Raw genomic sequence first — 18,793 nt, forward strand, 5'->3', positions numbered from 1 at the left:
GTGTGTGTGTGTGTGTAGGTGTGTGTGTGTGTGTGTGTAGGGGTGTGTGTGTGTGTGTGTGTGTGTGTGTTGGTGTGTGTGTTTAAAGACTACTATTGTAAGTAAACATGTTTTCTTTTGAGACATTCTGTGACTTGATTATTATAAGTAGTCACAAGTAGATGCAAATGCATTTAAAGTTTTGCTTGTAAATTACAACTGAGTCATATAAGAAAATCAGAGGAAAAAGGAGAGGCAGATAGGGTTAAGGAAGTTAGAAATGGGAGAAGGCAGAAACACATCTGTAAGGGATTCCAACAATGAGGAGGTGGGTCAGAGACCCCTAGATATGCTCTCAGATAATTAAAATGAGACTATATGGTCTACATTAAAGCCTAGGTCATGGCCATAGGAAGGATCGGCTGCATTGGAATGCACCCAGATCTCAAGATTGACGAGGTGGGTGGCAGTGATTTGTTACAATTTAAACCTGAGACTGAGCGAAGAACCCATGGGTCACTAGAAGAGACTAGGTGAAGCCTTCCCACAAGCTGTAAGTTTCTGAAGGAAGTGAGGACAGCAGTGCCTAATGAAGATGCTTTAGGTTTGAACAAAATGATTCATTGCCGAGTAATTGTATTGTGCGCTCTCTATTCCTTACTCTGAAATTCTTCTCCCTAATAACGTGCCATCAGAGATTCCCAGATTCCAGTAGCTAACACTTAAGAGAAAAACAGAAAGCCGCTAAAGTGTGAGAGTATCAAGAATTTCACTTGATACTTCTCACTTTCAAAAGGGGAAGTCTCGGTTTCTGCCTCTGGCTGGTGATCGTGTAGAGAGAATGAAGAAGTTTGGAAGAAGGCACACATCGGAGGGGACAGGGGGGTGGTACAGGGCTCAGGGTTAAGAGTGAAAGAGCTTGGACCTTTATTTCATTGCAGACAATAATGTGACAGCTCTACGTCAGTTTATTAGGAATAATCTTTCACTTAGTTCATCGATAGTCATCTGATTTACTCACAAAGATCACTTGGTCGGCATATACATGACCAGCTATTAATAGAGCTTTCAGGTGAGGGGAAAAAACCTTTTGGCCTTTGGTGTTCCTACTGAAATGTGTTTCTAGGCTTGTAATAAATGGTATTTGTTTTGAGACACTCTGAAATTCCCTCAGTGTTAAGCCAAAGAAATTGCATTGTAAGCACAAAGTACTAAATATATTATCTCAGTCTGTTCAAGCTCTGAGTTACTAGTTGAACCATTTTGTTGTTGAGTTATTGGAATTAGGAACCACTTGAGAGCTTGTATCATGTACGTAACCCAATCTCTGAAGTATCTAGTACAGTGCTCTGAGTATATGGGTACTTAATAAATGCTTTTTGATTGATTACAAGAAAACCTTTAGCAAAATTCTATAACACTCGCTAAAACTGAGCTCTATTGAATTGGGGATAGTCAGGTGAAAGAACACTCAAAAATAACAAAGGGCTTCAAAATGCTGTCTTCATTGCAGTTACAATAATCATTGCAAAGCAGATACACAAAAAGAAGAGGACACAGAAAGAAGAGGACCTAATGAAAGCTTCTAATTTCAACAATCCAAGCCCTTATATTTTCAGTTTGCACAATTCCCAGCATCTAGCCTTTTTGAAGTAGTATAAAAATTCCCCTATGATTCCCTCATAATTCTAACAGCCTCTAAATTCTTGAGGGAAATCTCTGGGCTGTTTTGTTTTCAACTCCTAAAATCCATGTCCTTTATCTTTCCTTAATATTTGGGGGTTCAGCATTTTCCCGTCGAGCTAGTTAGTTTTATTAGCCATTGTGCTTCTTGGTGTAGTACATTCTGCTTGTTCAGAGCACGGCCAATTCTGTTGGAAGAACCAGAAAATGACTAGAAAATAGTTTTGGAGACTGGACAGTAGTCTAATATGCTGAAGCCCTCCAAATGAGGGTTTAACTTAACCTTACAATTGTTGACATTCTATCAGTATGAATTCTGGGTTCAGTATGAATTTTTGGTATGGAAAACATTTCACCTGATCAATGTTTTTCCTCCACTCCTTATTCCCCAAACGTTAATATACTCTGGTAAGCCTTCCACTCCTGGGTACGTGGGTGGAATCTTGGGAAATAGTTACACCTAAAATCATCTCTAGGTCTTAGGAGGTGCTTTGAGGATACACTTTAATTTGATGTCCTTCCGGATCTTCTCACATCAGTTCAATTCAACAAACATTATTGAATTCACCCATGTGTGCAACATTAACCCAAGTGATGGGGATACAAAGAAGAGAAGTTCCTGCTGTCAGTGGTAGCAATCGAATGCAATGATACCCAACCCTGGAGCATGCAGCTCACCTGGGGGGCCTGAAACATACCAATACCTGAGCAGCCACAACCAGAATCTTTTAAAATAGGTCTTGGGTGGAGTCTGGGCATCAGTATCTTTTTAAAAGCTCCCCAGGAGATTCTAATATACAATGAAGACCAACCAACATAATAAGTGAGCTAATACAAGTTAACATATATTGAGGACTGCTTTATGCCAGGCACTAGTCTTTTCTTATGTTTTATATCATTTTATCCCTCCAATAACCCAACAGGATAAATATATTGCAACTTCCATTTATGGATGAGCAAACGAGTCAGGGCAAAGTTTAACGACATACCCAAGGCCACAGAGTTAGTCTGTGGGAGAACCAAACATCAATGCTGGAGTCTAATCTGGAGCCCATGTTTCTCACCACTACACACACTGCCTCATGTTACCTGCCTGGCAGTGATTTAATTTGATAAGCTCTTTTATGATGGCAGTTTGTAAAATGTACTGAGGGAAGAGAGGTCAGAGCTGCTGATTTTGACCATAGATAGAGGAGGTTGGAGAATAGTTTACAGTGGAAGAACTATTTGAACTTAAACTTAATGATGAATAGGATTTATAGGTAGAGAGGAGAGTTCAAACAGAAGAGACATCCTCTGAAAAGGCACTCAGAAGATGGGCATGGAATATTCCAGAAACGTGTGCTGTATTTTGGGTGAGTTCTCCAGTCTCTTTAAACCCTTTACTTGTGAATGATCTATTCTCAGTATCCCAGCCTGCCTAAAAAGTACACTTTTCCTCAGTGCTTTTCCTCTCTCACTTTATATTTCAAGATATATAGATATATATTTTAATATACTTAACATTTTCAAAACTATAAAATGAGTAAAAGTACAAGTGGAAGCCTTTGTTGGTGTCTTGGTCAGGTCTTTCTCAGCACTGGGTTCTTCTAAGCAACAGTGTTGATAAAGTGGGGTAGGTTTTACCTCAAGTAAAATAGTCTTCATAAATGGAACCATTAGTTTTAACTACTTCAGCTGTCATAATAATAACAAAAAGGTGTTAATGATTATCTCCATACCCATCCTCACCAGATAACCTTTTGCTCTTGGAATGTCATCTTTATGAAATAGGCAGTAAGTAGAATAGGATGAGATACACCAGACTCTGAGGGTTGTTGACAAGAGACCTCCATGAATGTCTCATATAGGCTGCATCTGCATATGAAATGATAAATTGAGATAGCTTTCTAGATAAATCAAGTAAAGTCCAAAGGTAAGGTGTGGGTAGGGCTGCTGTAGGTAGGCTGATGGCATAAGAACTAGAACTCTGAAGTAAGCAATTGGTGCAGCAATACATTCCTTATAAGGTCATAGGGTTGATCCTTCCAGGCTGACACGGCCTCCTTTATACATGGTATAAAAGACCAGGAACCTGTGTTCCGGGTTCCTCTGGCACAGCCAAGTCCTCGCTTAACCTGCACTTCATTGACCACCTCTGTTGACCACTAAACTTGGTGCTATGGACTGAATTGTGTCCCCTCCAAACTGATATATTGAAGCCCTAAGCTCCAACGTGATGGTATTTGTAGATGGCACTTTTGGGAGATAATTAGGTTTAGTTGAGGTCATAAGGTTGGGGCCCTCAGGATGGGATTAGTGCCCTAGTAAGAGGAGATACCAGAGAGTTTGCTTCCTCTCTCTATCTCTCCTGTGTGAGAACACATCAAGAAGGCGGCTGTCTGCAAGCCAGGAATATTCCTCACCAGGGAGCTAAATTGGCCAGCACCTTGATCTTGGACTTCCTAGATTCCAGAACTCTGAGAAATAAATTCCTGTTGTTTAAGCCCCCCAGTCTATGGTATTTGGTTACGGCAGACCAAGCTGACACTTGGGAGCACACTGATGAGGGGACAATGGAAACACTCATTTGTATCCGTGATCTTAGGTGTAGTATGGTTTTTGGTGAAAGCCGTTGAGAAAACAACCTTGAACCCAGTCTGAGCTGTCATTCCTGTCAATTAACCCTCTTATCTTTCCCTCTGTTACCTTGTTATTTCAAGCAAGGTATTTTATTTTGCGTTCTCAGAAGATAAGTGAGTTGTGTTTGAGTTTTGGGTAGACTATCTTGACAACCAAGTAGTGTTATAAATATTTTAAGTTTTATGAAAAGAATAAATTTAGCATAACCTGCCTTGACAGAAGTGAGATGCTTATGTCTGTGAAGTGTAGTTGGTGAAAAAACATCAACCTCAGGATCTGTGGGATTCTAGTGACACCTGCTGGACTCATCAAGTGGTAGCCATCATTGGTTGGTTAACTCTGTCTCTTCCGCTGTGACAAAAGACAACCAGGCCTCACAGTTAGGAGAGTGACCTCTAGCGAAAGATCCTTGGAAATTTTCTTTCTAATTGAATTTATAAAGGCTCAGAATACCATTTAGACAATATATAATTAGGGAGAAGAAAGGTAAGAGTGCAAGTACTGAGCATATTCAAACTCATCAGTGATGTTCAATTCTTTGCCCTGTGAAGAGAAGTCTCCTAGATGTACCAGAATAAAATTTGATGATTATAGCCTGTTTTATTGATTTATCATTTTGTGTTGACATGTTGTTTTATACCAAAAGGCTATGTAATTTAGTCATTTAGAGCAAAGGCTCTGGAGTCAGAGCCAAGGTTAAAACACAGGATTTGTCACTTACTGAATTTTTGCCCTGAGCAGTTTATTTAACTTTCCTGTGCCTCAGTTTCCTTGGCTTAAAATGGGAACAATTGTACCTACATCATAGAGATGAGAACATTGCCTGACACGAAGTAAAACACTCAACAACTGTTAGCTATTTTTATTACAAGAAAATTAACGAAATCCCTGCAGTTTCTCTCATTCTGTGATAAAATTACTCTCTTAGCTATCTCTTTGTCGGGAGTAAGCTGAGGACAAAAGACTCATCCCGAGGATGGGGGAGAGATTCGACAAAAGGGAGGGTTCACATTTGTGCTTGTCGCTTCATATAATCTAGATGGAGAATCCACGGAGACCAAGATATTCTAGCTGTGTGAAGGGGGTTGGTTGTGGTTGTCACAGAGAGTCCAGTTTTCGTGAGCGGACATGCAGTCACAAGGATGGCATTGCGTTAACAACCTATGGCGAGGGCGGCGGGTGTCGGAAGCTCGGTGATACAATGCCATGAAGTCTTTGGACATTGGAGAAGGCTGGTCAACTTGGTTCTAGGATTGGACGTAGATCCTCAGATATTGTCATTGTCTTCCCTGAACAGCCAGCCAGAATTACATATGGAGTATGTACGAAGAACAAGACCTCGGGCAAAACAGTATGGGAGTGGAGGGCAGCAGCAGACAGAGGCAGCAGCTAGACCCAGAGCTTTACGAACCCTGGCGTGATGAGCATTTCTGCAAAGCTGGTGGAGGTGCTCTTGTTGCCTTGGGGTAGCAAGTAGTCAGCTGCTTCTGTTCTCTGATGGTAACACATGTTCCAGCAAGGGAGCTCAAATCAGAGTTGGGATTCTGTGAAGGGATTTTTTGGGTTAATTTTTATTTTAAATTTGTTATCAAAGTAATACAGATAAGCATTAAAAAACTAAAATAGTACATAGACTAATACAAACTATAGTTCTTCTAATGCTGTCCTTAAAGACAACCACTTTTAACTCTTTTAGCTTTTTTATTCCCTTAGTTACCTTCACAGGTCTAAATAATGTACCACAGTCACTGTTTGTAAATGTATCAATGTAAGAAAATATTTACTTACTTTCTGCTCTGACACACGAGGTTTTGGTTCACTATTTTAGCATCTCTCTTGTAGTGGGTGTAGACTGGCTGAGTTATTTGGCCTGCACACTGTTTGAAAAAACAAGTTTCATAAAGGATCAAGGTAGATTTTCCTGCTTTGCTTGAAAAATCATCAAATATTCAAAACTGGATTTGCATTACTTTATAGAAACAGTTGGCTCAAGCTGGGTAGTAACTGTCAGTCATTCGGATTTCCAGTTTTCCCCAGACCTCACCACTCCTTACTGCTCTTCAGTACTGAGGCCGAGTATAAATTGCCATTTATCATCATCTGTCTCTTTTTCTTATAGCAACAAAACATTTCACCATACCCAAGTGGGAAAATTAAAAATGGACAAAGCAGCTCCAATAACCTTTCTTGCCTCAGGCCTGTTTTACTCAGTTGCTTTAGCTGTCTGCCCTTGTATGCATTTGCATTTGTGATCATTGATTGCTCTATTTGCTGTCCTTATTACTGTAAGCAATATCCTAGTAATAGAATGTGAAAATAGGATGATTCTTGTCTTCATTTTGACTGAAGTGCTAATAGGATGTATACCACAATGGATGTGAAATAAACTCCCATAAGCAGAATTATAAAGAAAACAGTCGAGAACCGGTTTATTGACACTTGAGCTCGTCTTTACCCACTACTTTTTTTTTTTTTTGGCCATGCTGAGGGCCTTGCAGGACCTCAGTTACCCAGCTAAGGATTGAACCTGGGCCACGGTAGTGAAATCCTGGAATCCTAACTACTAAGGCCACCAGGGAACTCCCCTCTTTACCCACTATTACTTGGAGAATATAAAAATGTTGAAGTGGAGAGGAAGAGAGCATTTTGTGAGGAAGATTTCCCTCGAGAAGGTTCTGTTGTGAGCACCATCCACATTTCCCACCAAGGGGTTGAACAGAGATTACCTGTCTCATCACCTCAAACTGAATATGGGGGGCTTTACCTGGACCAAAAGGGGTGTCCAATACATACCCCTAGAATTTGGGATACAGAGTGGTCTTGTGTCTAATTCCCATCCTAGGAAATCTGTAGGACAAAAAGTTTAGACCATTGGCCAGTGAGCAGCTTAAATGATGGAGTACAAGGGGATTGCTCTCGTGACTGTGAAATACTGCACTTTTGGCCAGTCAAAAGGTGCATGACTATTTCCAATGGACCAGAGAGTGTGGAATGCTCCGGAGCCACTTAAAGCCCTGCCTAAGAAGACAAACTTGGAGGGGTCATGTGATGCACGCGGCCAGCAGCCTAGTTAAGTGGACTGCTAGAGAACCAAGGGCTGAGCGGGGAGAGGCCAAGTGAAAGTGAAGCATCATCTGTGTCACAGGTACTTCAGCCAGAGGGACCCAGCAGGTAAGCCTCTGCAAGTGCCCATGAAAGACAGACAGTTTTAGACATCTGCCAGGCCAGAGAGTGTGCAGCTAACATAATATTATCAGTTCAAGTAGCAATCTCCCTGCCCCCTTTCCCCTCCTCCCTGTGCTCCAACCCTGGAGAGGCAAGAAGCCGCGGCTTCTGGAGGAAGAGAAGCCAGAGAAAGACCACACATCTCTTTCCTTCTGCAACACTCAGCCCACAGTGGGTCTGGAAAGTGCAGAGAAGAACTGATGTGAAATCGATCCAAAATTTTGATTTGTTGAGGACTGGATGTTAATTACTGATTTCAGACTATGCAATTTAAAGTAACAGAGGTATGTCTATTACCTGTTAGTGAGCAGAAATGTCATGGGATCGGTCCAAGGTTTCATCTAGGGGCAGGGGAAGGTGAACATCACTGAATACATTTGCAAGAAGCCATGGAAAACTAAAGTTGTGTTTTGATCACACCCCATGCGTTGTGCTGATTTAGCATATTGGTAAATTTCTTATACCTTTATTTCTAGAACCATCACAGACCACATCAAAAGATAAAGCTATTAACCCCTTTATCCTTTCCTTCGATACTCTGCTCTTCCTCCTGGCTGCTGCAGTCTCCACCTAACTCGTGAAATGCCAATGTTAAAAACATAACTTCTATAACCATTATTATATCTTTAATATGTTATGCTTTAATGAACAGATTTCTGATTTCAGTGAGAAGGGTATAGCTTGTCATAGACAAGTGCTCCCATCAGGAAAATCTAGAAAAGCCCAATACCAAAAATATGTTTAAAGACATCTGAGGTAACACGGACTTGAGAGACCAACACACTGGAGAGAAGGGCATGGCACGGAGGTAAGTCCTATTTTCTGCATGCAGTTTGGTCCCTGGACCACCTGCCAGTCCTCGACATGGGGACAAGGCTGTGAAGTTGGTAGAAGGTGAATGCTAAGAAGTATCAAACTAGCGGAACCTTCAGCAATCTCACAAAGCTGAGGAGACAAACTTTGGAGTTTGAGGACTGCCAAGACAGCCAAGACTTGAGGGGACAAAATCCTGGAAAGAGAAAGGGAGTGCAGAGAAGGAAGCCCAATGCCTGACACCAGTTTTCTCCTTGGGACATTTATTGATTCTCAAGATGAGCAAGGTGAGAGGTGAAAGAATTGAGTTGAAAATGGTTGAAAAGCAGAGTGGGAGTTTCTGGCAGCCTTGAAGTCCCAGAGAAAGAGATAAAAATCAGAGCCATGAAGCAGGTGCTCTAGTAAACACCCCAGCTTTGTTTGGAGGGCAAGAACCTGAGAAGGGGTGCAATTTAGAGGAAGGTTAGACATTAAAAAGACTCAAAGGCAGCCTCAAATCTAAATGCACTAAGTGTGTTGAGGTAATCTACACCCATGTCTGCTGACTGCCAGATAATAAGGTAAATCCTCTCTGATGGAGGATAAAATCACCCAGAATAGAATCAACATTGTGAAAATGACTATACTACCCAGAACAATCTACAGATTCAATGCAATCCCTATCAAACTACCAATGGTATTTTTCACAGAACTAGAACAAATATTTCACAATTTGTATGTAAGCACAAAAGACCCCAAATAGCCAAAGCAGTCTTGAGAAAGAAAAATGGAACTGGAGGAATCAGGCTCCCTGACTTCAGACTATACTACAAAACTACATCAATCAAGACAGTATGGTACTGGCACAAAAACAGAAATATAGATCAATGGTACAAAATAGAATGCCCAGAGATAAACCCACACAAATATGGTCACGTTATCTTTGATAAAGGAGGCAAGAATATGCAATGGAGAAAAGACAGCCTCTTCAATAAGTGATGCTGGGAAAACTGGACAGCTACATGTAAAAGAATGAAATTAGAACACTCCCTAACACCATACACAAAAATAAACTCAAAATGGATTAAAGACCTAAATGCAAGACCAGACACTATAAAACTCTTAGAGGAAAACATAGGCAGAACACTCCATGACATAAATCACAGCAAGATCCTTTTTGACTCACCTCCTAGAGTAAGGGAAATAAAAACAAAAATAAACAAATGGGACCTAATTCAACTTAAAAGCTTTTGCACAGCAAAGGAAACCATAAACAAGATGAAAAGACAACCCTCAGAATGGGAGAAAATATTTGCAAATGAAGCAACTGACAAAGGATTAATCTCCAAAATATACAAACAGCTCAGGCAGCTCAATATCAAAAATACAAACAACCCAATCCAAAAATGGGCAGAAGACTTAAATAGACATTTCTCCAAAGAAGATATACAGATTGCCAACAAACACATGAAAGGATGCTCAACATCACTAATCATTAGAGAAATGCAAATTAAAACGGCAATGATGTATCACCTCACACCAGTCAGAATGGCCATCACCAAAAAATCTACAAACAATAAATGCTGGAGAGGGTGTGGAGAAAAGGGAACCTTCCTGCACTGTTGGTGGAAATGTAAATGGATACAGCCACTATGGAGAACAGTATGGAGGCTCCTTAAAAAACTAAAAATAGAATTACCATGTGACCCAGCAATGCCACTACTTGGCATATACCCTGAGAAAACCATAATTCAAAAAGAGTCATGTACCACAATGTTCACTGCAGCTCTATTTACAATAGCCAGGACATGGAAGCAACCTAAGTGTCCATCGACAGATGAGTGGATCAAGAGGATGTGGCACGTATATACAATGGGATATTACTCAGCCATAAAAAAATAACGCAATTGAGTTATTTGTAGTGAGGTGGATGGACCTAGAGACTGTCATACAGAGTGAAGTAAGTCAGAAAGAGAAAAACAAATACCATATGTTAAAACATACATATGGAATCTAAAAAAAAAAAAAGGTTCTGAAGAACCTAGGGGCAGGACAGGAATAAAGATGCAGCCATAGAGAATGGACTTGAGGGCACGGGGAGGGGGCAGGGTAAGCTGGGACGAAGTGAGAGCGTGGCATGGACATATATACGCTACCAAATGTAAAATAGATAGCTAGTGGGAAGCAGCCACATAGCACAGGGAGATTACCTCAGTGTTTTGTGTCCAACTAGAGGAGTGGGATAGGGAGGGTGGGAGGGAGAGGCAAGAGGGAGGAGATAAGGGGATATATGCATACGTATAGCTGATTCACTCTCTTATACAGCAGAAACTAACACATCATTGTAAAGCAATTATATTCCAATAAAGATGTTAAAAAAAAAAAATCACTCAGAGTTTCTGCGGTTTTTCATATACGATGTCCAGCATTCAATAAAAAGTTACTACTTATTTCAGCACAAGATTTAGAGAAAGAAAAGATCTGCAAGTGACTCAAATGTTAGAGTTATCAGACACAGACTTTAAACTGATTATTCAGATTTTCTGATATTCATAAACTAATTTTGGTAAGGTTTATTTTGCTGGAATTTTGTCCATTTTACCTAAATTTTCAACTTCATTGGCATAGTTATTCACAAAGTTCTCTTATGTTTTTAATGTTGGTAGAACCTATAGTTATGGCTTCCTTTCATTCTTTGCATTGGTCATTTATGCCTTCTTTCTTTTTCCCTTAATCAGTTTCACCAACTGTTTTATTAATTTTCTTAATCTTTTCAAAAAACAATGTGTTGATTATCTTGATTCTTTTCATTATATGTTATTTATTTGGCTTTTGTTTTTATTGTTAACTTTCTTTTAACTTTTCTTGTGTTTATTTCCTGTTCTTTTCCACCTCCGTGAGATGGTTACTCAGCTCATTGCTTTTTAACTTAATTCCTTTCTAATACAAAAGGATCATAAGTGTGCTTTAAATACTACAAGATTTTGATATACATTTTGCTATGTTTTTATTGTTACAGTTACAAATATTTTCTAATTTCCTTTATAATTTTTTCTTTGAGTCATTGGTTTTTTTTTTTTTTTTGCTGCAAAAAGCTTTTATTGTTTCCAATTGGTCCAAGGCTTGGGAGAGGGCTCCAGGGTGGTTAAAAAGCTGCCTAGTGGCTGCAGAGAGGGGCTTCAGGCAGAAGCCCTGACACCACAGGGGCTCCTCAAAGGCCGCTGGGCTCTGGAGGCTCCTAGTCGCGCTTGAGGGTGAGCCTTTCGAAGAGATACTCGCCCAGCCCAGCCTGGGGACCAGCCAGCCTGCGGAGGTTGGTCAGGTGGTCACCCATCTTCTTGATGAGTTTCACCTCCTCATCTAGGAAGTGGCTCTCCAGGAAGTCGCAGAGGTGGGGGTCTGCGCGGGCACAACCCAGGGCATGCAGGTCCAGAAGGGCCTGGTTCAGGTTCTTCTCCATGTTAATGGCGGCTCCCATAGCGTCCTGAGTTTTACCCCACTCATCTTGAGATGGCTTCTGCACGTCCTGGAAGAGGGCGCGGCCGCCGCGTTGGTTTTGCATTTTCAAGAGACGCTCGGCGCTCTCGTGCTTCTCTTCGGCCAATTCGCGGAAAAAGTGGCCCACGCCCTCCAGAGCCACATCGTCGCGGTCGAAATAGAAGCCCAGAGAGAGGTAGGTGCGCGAGGCCCGCAGGTGCATGTTGACCAGGCGGTTGACGGCGGCCTCCACCTCGGTGGAATAATTCTGATGAATCTGGGAGCTCGTGGTTGATCGGTAATAAGGAGTTCGGCTCAAAAAATGGTGTTGGCTGGTCCCGGTGACCGAGGATAGCTGAGTGGCTGACTCCGAAGGTTGGAGGGTGGTCGGAGGCTGGAGGAAAGGGCGACCCTGGGTCTGTTCCGTCCAAACACTTTTGAAGCAAGAGACAGATCCAGGGAACCACCGAGCACAATGGAATCGAGTTATTGGTTTTTTGAAGCATATTTCTTAACTTTTAAATAGATGGTAATCTACATATGGCTTGTTATTAATTTTCATCTGAATTTCATTTTGGTCAGAGAATATAGTCTGTGTGATTTCAGTCCTTTGAAATATGTTGAGACTTGCTTTAGGGCCAGAAATATAACCCTTCTTTTGTTGATAAATATTTTATATATGCTGGATGATTTGTTGATTAGATCCACATATGAATACAGCACTAGCACTTGTAGTAAGTTTCACTGACGTAGTGAGTTTCATTGCTAGGCTTTGCTATGAAGAGCCTGGAAGTTCTTCAAGTCTTGGAAGTATCGCGTAATCCCTCTGTGACTTTGCTTCCTTGTTGGCAGCCTGACTCCATTATCTCCAAGCACATTTTCAGTCTCTATAATCTACGGACTATGTGGTTCTAATTTTTCATAACTTTATATGTACCCAGCGGGCAAAAGTGAATAAATCCACCAATGTTCATAGCAGCACTATTCGCAACAGCCAAAAGGTGGAAACGATCCATCTGTGCATTGATGAATGAATGGGTAAATAAAGTGTGGCTCATGCATGCAAAGAAATAATTATTCACCCTCAGAAAGGAAGGGAATTCTGACACATGGTGCAGCATGGATGAACCTTGAGGACATTATTAAGTGATATAAGCCAGTCACAAGAGGACAAATACAGTGTAATTCTGCTTACATGAGGTACTGAGAGTAGCCAAAATTATAGTGACAGAAAGTAGAAGTGTGGTTGCCAGGGGCTATAGGAGGGGGAATGGGGAGTTAGTGGTCAATGGGTATGGAGTTTCAGTTGGGGAAGGTGAAAAAGGTCTGGAGACGGATGGTGGTAGTGGTTGGACAACAGTGTGAGTGTCCTTAATACTACTGAACTGCGCTAAAAGTAATTAAAATGGTAAATTTTATGTTATGTGTATTTTACCACAATAAAATAGAGAAGGAATATTTGAGTGAAGGACTGCATAATAATCAGGAGTGGAAAAAAATAAAAAATGAGTAGTAAGGCTTCTAATAGAGAGTCAATGAATATGATAAGATCTTACCATATTATAACATTCATATTTTCAACATACTTCCATGATCTAGGCATTGGTCACAGAGAAAGTTTTGGGGGCAGGAAAGTTTCCTCAAATCACCCCGCTACGCTGGGGAGGAAGGGTAACATTTAAGGGAACCCTATCCCCTTCCCCAGGAACTCCACCTTTGAGAGGAGGTTATTAACAATCCCCATTCATGGATGAGGCCCGCAGAGGTTTGGTATTGCTCCAGGGCACATGGCGTGTAATTAAGCTCTCAAAGGGAAAGACATGCTCTACTTTATTTTTTACTTTTAGTGTTTGGCATGTGGCAGGTGCTTGGTGAATAATTATTAAGTGAATAACTAAGATAGGATATGAACCCAGATTAATCTAACTTCAAAGTCCACTCTCCTCCAAGAACCTATACAGTTACTATTAGGTCCCATATAACTGAATTTGGGGCTGGACGGCCTTGACACTGAGTAGGAATTCTTTATGCCGTGTCCTGGTTAAAGCTTCACAAAGGTGGACTCTGGGAGGACCAGAGTGCCATCAAGATCCCAGGACTTCTAATTTGCTGTATCTCCCACTCCATTTCCTCTTATTTTACCCCTTCCTTCTTTGATGAGAATTTTGTTGTAATCCCAGACTTTTGGGAGCAAAAATCATTTAATCTGGGAAATGTCACATCTTTTGGGAATAGCTGGTAGATTTATGCTGCCTTGCCTCTCCATCTCCTGCCCCCCATGCAGGAAATAACTGAAGATGTAGGAGTTTGGGAGCAAGTTTAGGCCACAAATACGTGGTTCTAGAAATTTAGGGTTCGTGCATCTCTTATTTTGGATTATTTACACAACTGATATGAAGGGCACACTTTCTTCAAGTCTTCAATCCTACTGAAGTTTAATAAAATGATCACTTTAATATTCTTGTCAACAATGCCTTTATTTTTTTAAAAAAATTAATTTAATTTATTTATTTATGGGTGTGTTAGGTCTTCGTTTCTGTGCGAGGGCTTTCTCTAATTGCGGCAAGTGGGGGCCACTCTTCATCACGGTGCCCGGGCCTCTCACTATCGTGGTCTCTCTTGTTGCGGAGCACAGGCTCCAGACGTACAGGCTCAGTAATTGTGGCTCACGGGCCTAGTTGCTCCGTGGCATGTGGGATCTTCCCAGACCAGGGCTCGAACCCGTGTCCCCTACATTGTCAGGCAGATTCTCAACCACTGCACCACCAGGGAAGCCCAACAATGCCCTTATTTTAAAAAAACCTTGGATTTTATACCACATGCAGCGTTTTTCCAAAATTTCATTTTCTTTTTTTGGCAAGTTTATTGCATGTTCTCGCTCTCATTTTTTCTATTAACCTTTGCCAAATCTCTACTTTCACTCCCACCTCTTACAAAAGTTCATTTGAATGTAATCTGAATGAACTACAAATATATCCGTGAAGGAGAAAAACTAATTTTCAAAGAAGTTTAAATCATAATACAACAATTACATTGTATTCAAGTATTCAATTCATATGTATTTTATGTATGTACATATGTATGTCCCATAAATAATTATTAACATTAGTTACAGGTCAGAAGCCTGAGTGACGTGAACAAAACCATTCATATATTATACTGTGTCTGTTCAGGGTCATCCTTTTCTTTTAAACAAGAACCCCAGCTCCTTTTCTTCAAATTACTACCAATGCAGGACTTCCCTGGTGGTCCAGTGGTTAAGACTCCACACTCCCGATGCAGGGGGCCCGGGTTCGATCCCTGGTCAGGGAACTAGATCCCACATGCCGCAACTAACAGCCTGCGTGTCGCAACTAAAGATCCTGCATGCTGCAACAAAAATCCTGTGTGCTGCAACTAAGACCCGCCGCAACCAAATAAATAAATAAATGAATAAATAAATATTTAAAAAATTACTACCAATGCTGGAGCATGTACAGTATCATTCCCAGGGCCACCTCACTCGGCTGCCCAGGTTGTGCACTGAACAACCCTGGAAGACATCTTTTACATAAAATATAAGTGAATGGTTCCCTCTTGCAATTGAGCAGGTACAGTGTGTATAAGTGTGTGCCGTAGTCCTATTTTTCTGTTCACTTCTCCTCCTTTCCTAAAATGTACCTTTTCCATGCTCCGTCCTTTTGGTTTTCCTCCAGACTCTGGAATCCTTTTTCCATTCAATTTCTTCATTAAATTCCATTTAGTTTCTTCAGAATTCTCAGTCAATGGATTTCATATAACTTCTCCCCACCATTGTATCTCATGGGACACTTAAGAGACTGTAGTTACAGCCAAGTGGAGCAGTCCGGAGGCAGCACATAACTTAGGGGGAGAGAATGGGCTTGGGAATCAGATAGACCAGCTCTGTCTCTTATCAGCAGGATGGAATCAAGCAAGTTAGTTAACCTTTCTATCTGAGGTATGGAGATAATACTAGTAACTACCTCACATTCCACTGAAAAGGTTAAATGAAATAATGCTTAGGATAGTGACTGACAGAAATTTCTCAATAAATGGTAGTTTATAAAAAGATGGAAGTGTTGGGGGTGTACAGAAAGAGCCGTATGGATAATTATGGATCATTAAGCCATCTGGTATACCAACAAAAAAGAACTACAAGGAAACTAAGGCCATATGCATCCCCCTACTTCTCCTCACCTATCCTCCTCCAAGCCACCCATTAAGCTAAAGCTAAGGAGGTGAGATTGAACTGTTCTCTATTGGCTTCAAGTCTGCTCCTAATTTTTATTTTAACCTGTCTTCATCTCTATGAATTCAGATGGGGATGGGGATATGAGGGTGTGAGGGGAAAGCATCCTTTACAGTGAGATTTTTTTTTTTTTCTGGACCCCAACACTCTTAGGAACATCTGGACTCCAGAGTTTCATTCTTGTAGCATTCAGGGCAGAAGAGTTCCTTGGGAAATTTGAGGCAACAATTCATACCCAGGCCATTCCTTCAGTGACAAATGGAAGGAAACCCAAAGATGAGAGTCTGAAGACCCTTATCAAGATGTTTGAAGCCAGAGTTGTGTAGTTGTGTAGTGGCTGCAGATTGGGCCCCAGGGCAGTGTCCGGACCTCTGGGTGGCGAGTCAAGTTGTTACTGAGCATCACCACTGGACGTGTCTTCACTTGGTGGACGTGTCTTCACTTGGTGGACGTGTCTTCACTTGGTCTCTCTCAAATGTTCAACAGAGTGAAAAGGAATTTGAAAGAGGGTTGCCCCAACATTTGACAACCCCCCACCCAACAAAGAAGGTGTAGGCTTGTTGGGGAGCTGAGATACATGATTACACCAATGTCACCAAAACTTTAAGTTTTCTCAGGTGCAATTAGAGATTTTAGGACACAGGACTCATGGTGGTTGTAGAAAACTGTTAAATACTGTGCAAAGAGCTTTTCTTACAAGATATTTTAGACAAAGTTTTTTTTTTTTAACTAGTTACAGCAAAATTAATACATGCTTCCTACTAAATATTTGAGAAGTATAGGAATCCATAAAAACACGTGAACTTTTGTGTTCTTATTTTTACTTATTCTGGGGGCTGGCTGTGGGGTGGTGGGAGTCATCTAGATTATCTGGAATTGTAGCCCCGAGGCCATGGAGGCAAAACATGCCTGGAAAGGAAGCTGTGCTGGGAACTGGCCTGCAAGGTGTTCTTGTCAGAGGTACGTGAGTTCTGGAGGGTCCGGGGCAGAAAGAGGCCTCATTCTGCTCTGTTTGCTGTTACATCTGCCGCAACATCTCCTTCTGCACTTACAGTGACTATATTTGTTTCTTAGGGTTGTTGTAACAAAGTACCATACATACTTGACTTGAAACAACAGAAGTTTAATGTCTCACAGTTCTGGAGGCTAAAAGTCTGAAGTCAAGGGGTGAGCAGGGCTGTGTGAACTGTGAAATCAGTAGGTGAGGATCCTTCCTTGCCTCTTCCTAGTTTCTGGTGACTCCCAGCAATCCTTGGTGTCCTTGGCTTGTAGCGGCATCACTCCAACCTCTGCCTTCCTCTTCACATGGTCTTCTCCCTGTGTGTGTCTCTGTCTCTGAATTTCCCTCTTCTTATAAAACACCAGTCATACTGGGTTAAGGCTCACCCGAATCCAGCATGACCTCATCTTAACTTGGTTAGATCTTCCAAGACCCTATTTCTAAGTAAGGTCAAGTTCACAGGTACTGGGGGTTGAGACTTCAACATATATTTTTGGGGGACACAATTCAATCCATAACAGAGACATTGTATTCTGAGTCCACACAGGGGAGTCCAAACAAATAGGCAAAATTCTCTCCAAAATACAGAGCAAGCAGCAATTGCCACCACAGCCACTCAAACACATGACCTTGTGTTTTTTTAAAATTAATTAATTAATTAATTAATTTTTGGCTGCGTTGGGTCTTCATTGTTGCACGCGGGCTTTCTCTTGTTGCGGCGAGCGGGGGCGACTCTTCGTTGCGGTGCGTGGGCTTCTCATTGCGGTGGCTTCTCTTGTGGAGCACAGGCTCTAGGCATGTGGGCTGCAGTAGTTGTGGCACTTGGACTTAGTAGTTGTGGCTCACGGGCTCTAGAGCACAAGCTCAGTAGTTGTGGTGCACAGGCTTAGTTGCTCCGCGGCATGTGGGATCTTCCTGGACCAGGGCTCAAACCTGTGTCCCCTGCATTGGCAGGCGGATTCTTAACCACTGCGCCACCAGGAAAGTCCCTGACCTTGTGTTTTAAAGTCCATCCTTGAACACTCATCCGGGCCTAACAACGATCAAGTTATTTTTATTTAACCTTTTCTTCCTTAATACATATTTTGGACCTCTTCTGTCTCCCTTCCACACAAATGGACAGTCAGTAGCTACTTACCTTCCTCCAGATTGCCTTTCAATTTTCACATAACCATCTGTTTCATTCTCTCTTCAGCATCTTTGTTAATTTGGCTTTTCATATGGCTCACAGAAGGCCATCAATAAATTAAAATTGTTACTTAAGCCCTAATATTTTTCTTTAAAATGTTATAAGCAAAAATAATCCTTAGTGGGTGGTATCATTTTTGCAGTACTGAGAAGACACCTTTCTGTCCATGATTATTTCCTCTATTTTCTCCCATGTCCTCGATATCTAAAATTGATGTGAGGTAGTAAATCTTATTTTGCAATTAGAGGAAAAGCAAATACCCCTGGCAGGGGTTGTACACTGGTTTAAGTTTATTCTGAGTATAAATGATGAGTATGAGGTGCTCTCCCAAGAACAGGGTTGATGGTGTGAGGAGCGAACACCACAACACTGGAATTCTGAAGTAAGACAAAGGTCATGGAAAGGACAGAACTGTAATATGCAATATAAACTCTCCCTATTGGAAAACTTGCCCTGGAGCGTTATTATTTAATCACTTACTTAAAATTATCCACAGAGTGAAAGGAATTGAAGTCTGCATATAAAGATGCACACAATTTAGCAAGATCAACTAAAAATAAGTAAGAAAAAATAGGTA

The 18,793-nt window shown here is 41.3% G+C and overlaps 1 pseudogene across 1 annotated transcript; it reads right to left on the reverse strand.

The window, feature by feature from the left end:
* Positions 1-11,369: 11,369 nt before the first annotated feature.
* On the reverse strand, positions 11,370-12,210 carry LOC309634506 (ferritin light chain pseudogene; annotated as a pseudogene). The gene has a single exon. The product of its transcript is annotated as a ferritin light chain pseudogene (transcript).
* Between the last annotated feature and the right edge of the window lie 6,583 nt (positions 12,211-18,793).

The sequence above is a fragment of the Balaenoptera borealis genome (genome assembly GCF_965194805.1).
Source record: "Balaenoptera borealis genome assembly, chromosome: 9".
NCBI classification, from domain to species: domain Eukaryota; kingdom Metazoa; phylum Chordata; class Mammalia; order Artiodactyla; family Balaenopteridae; genus Balaenoptera; species Balaenoptera borealis.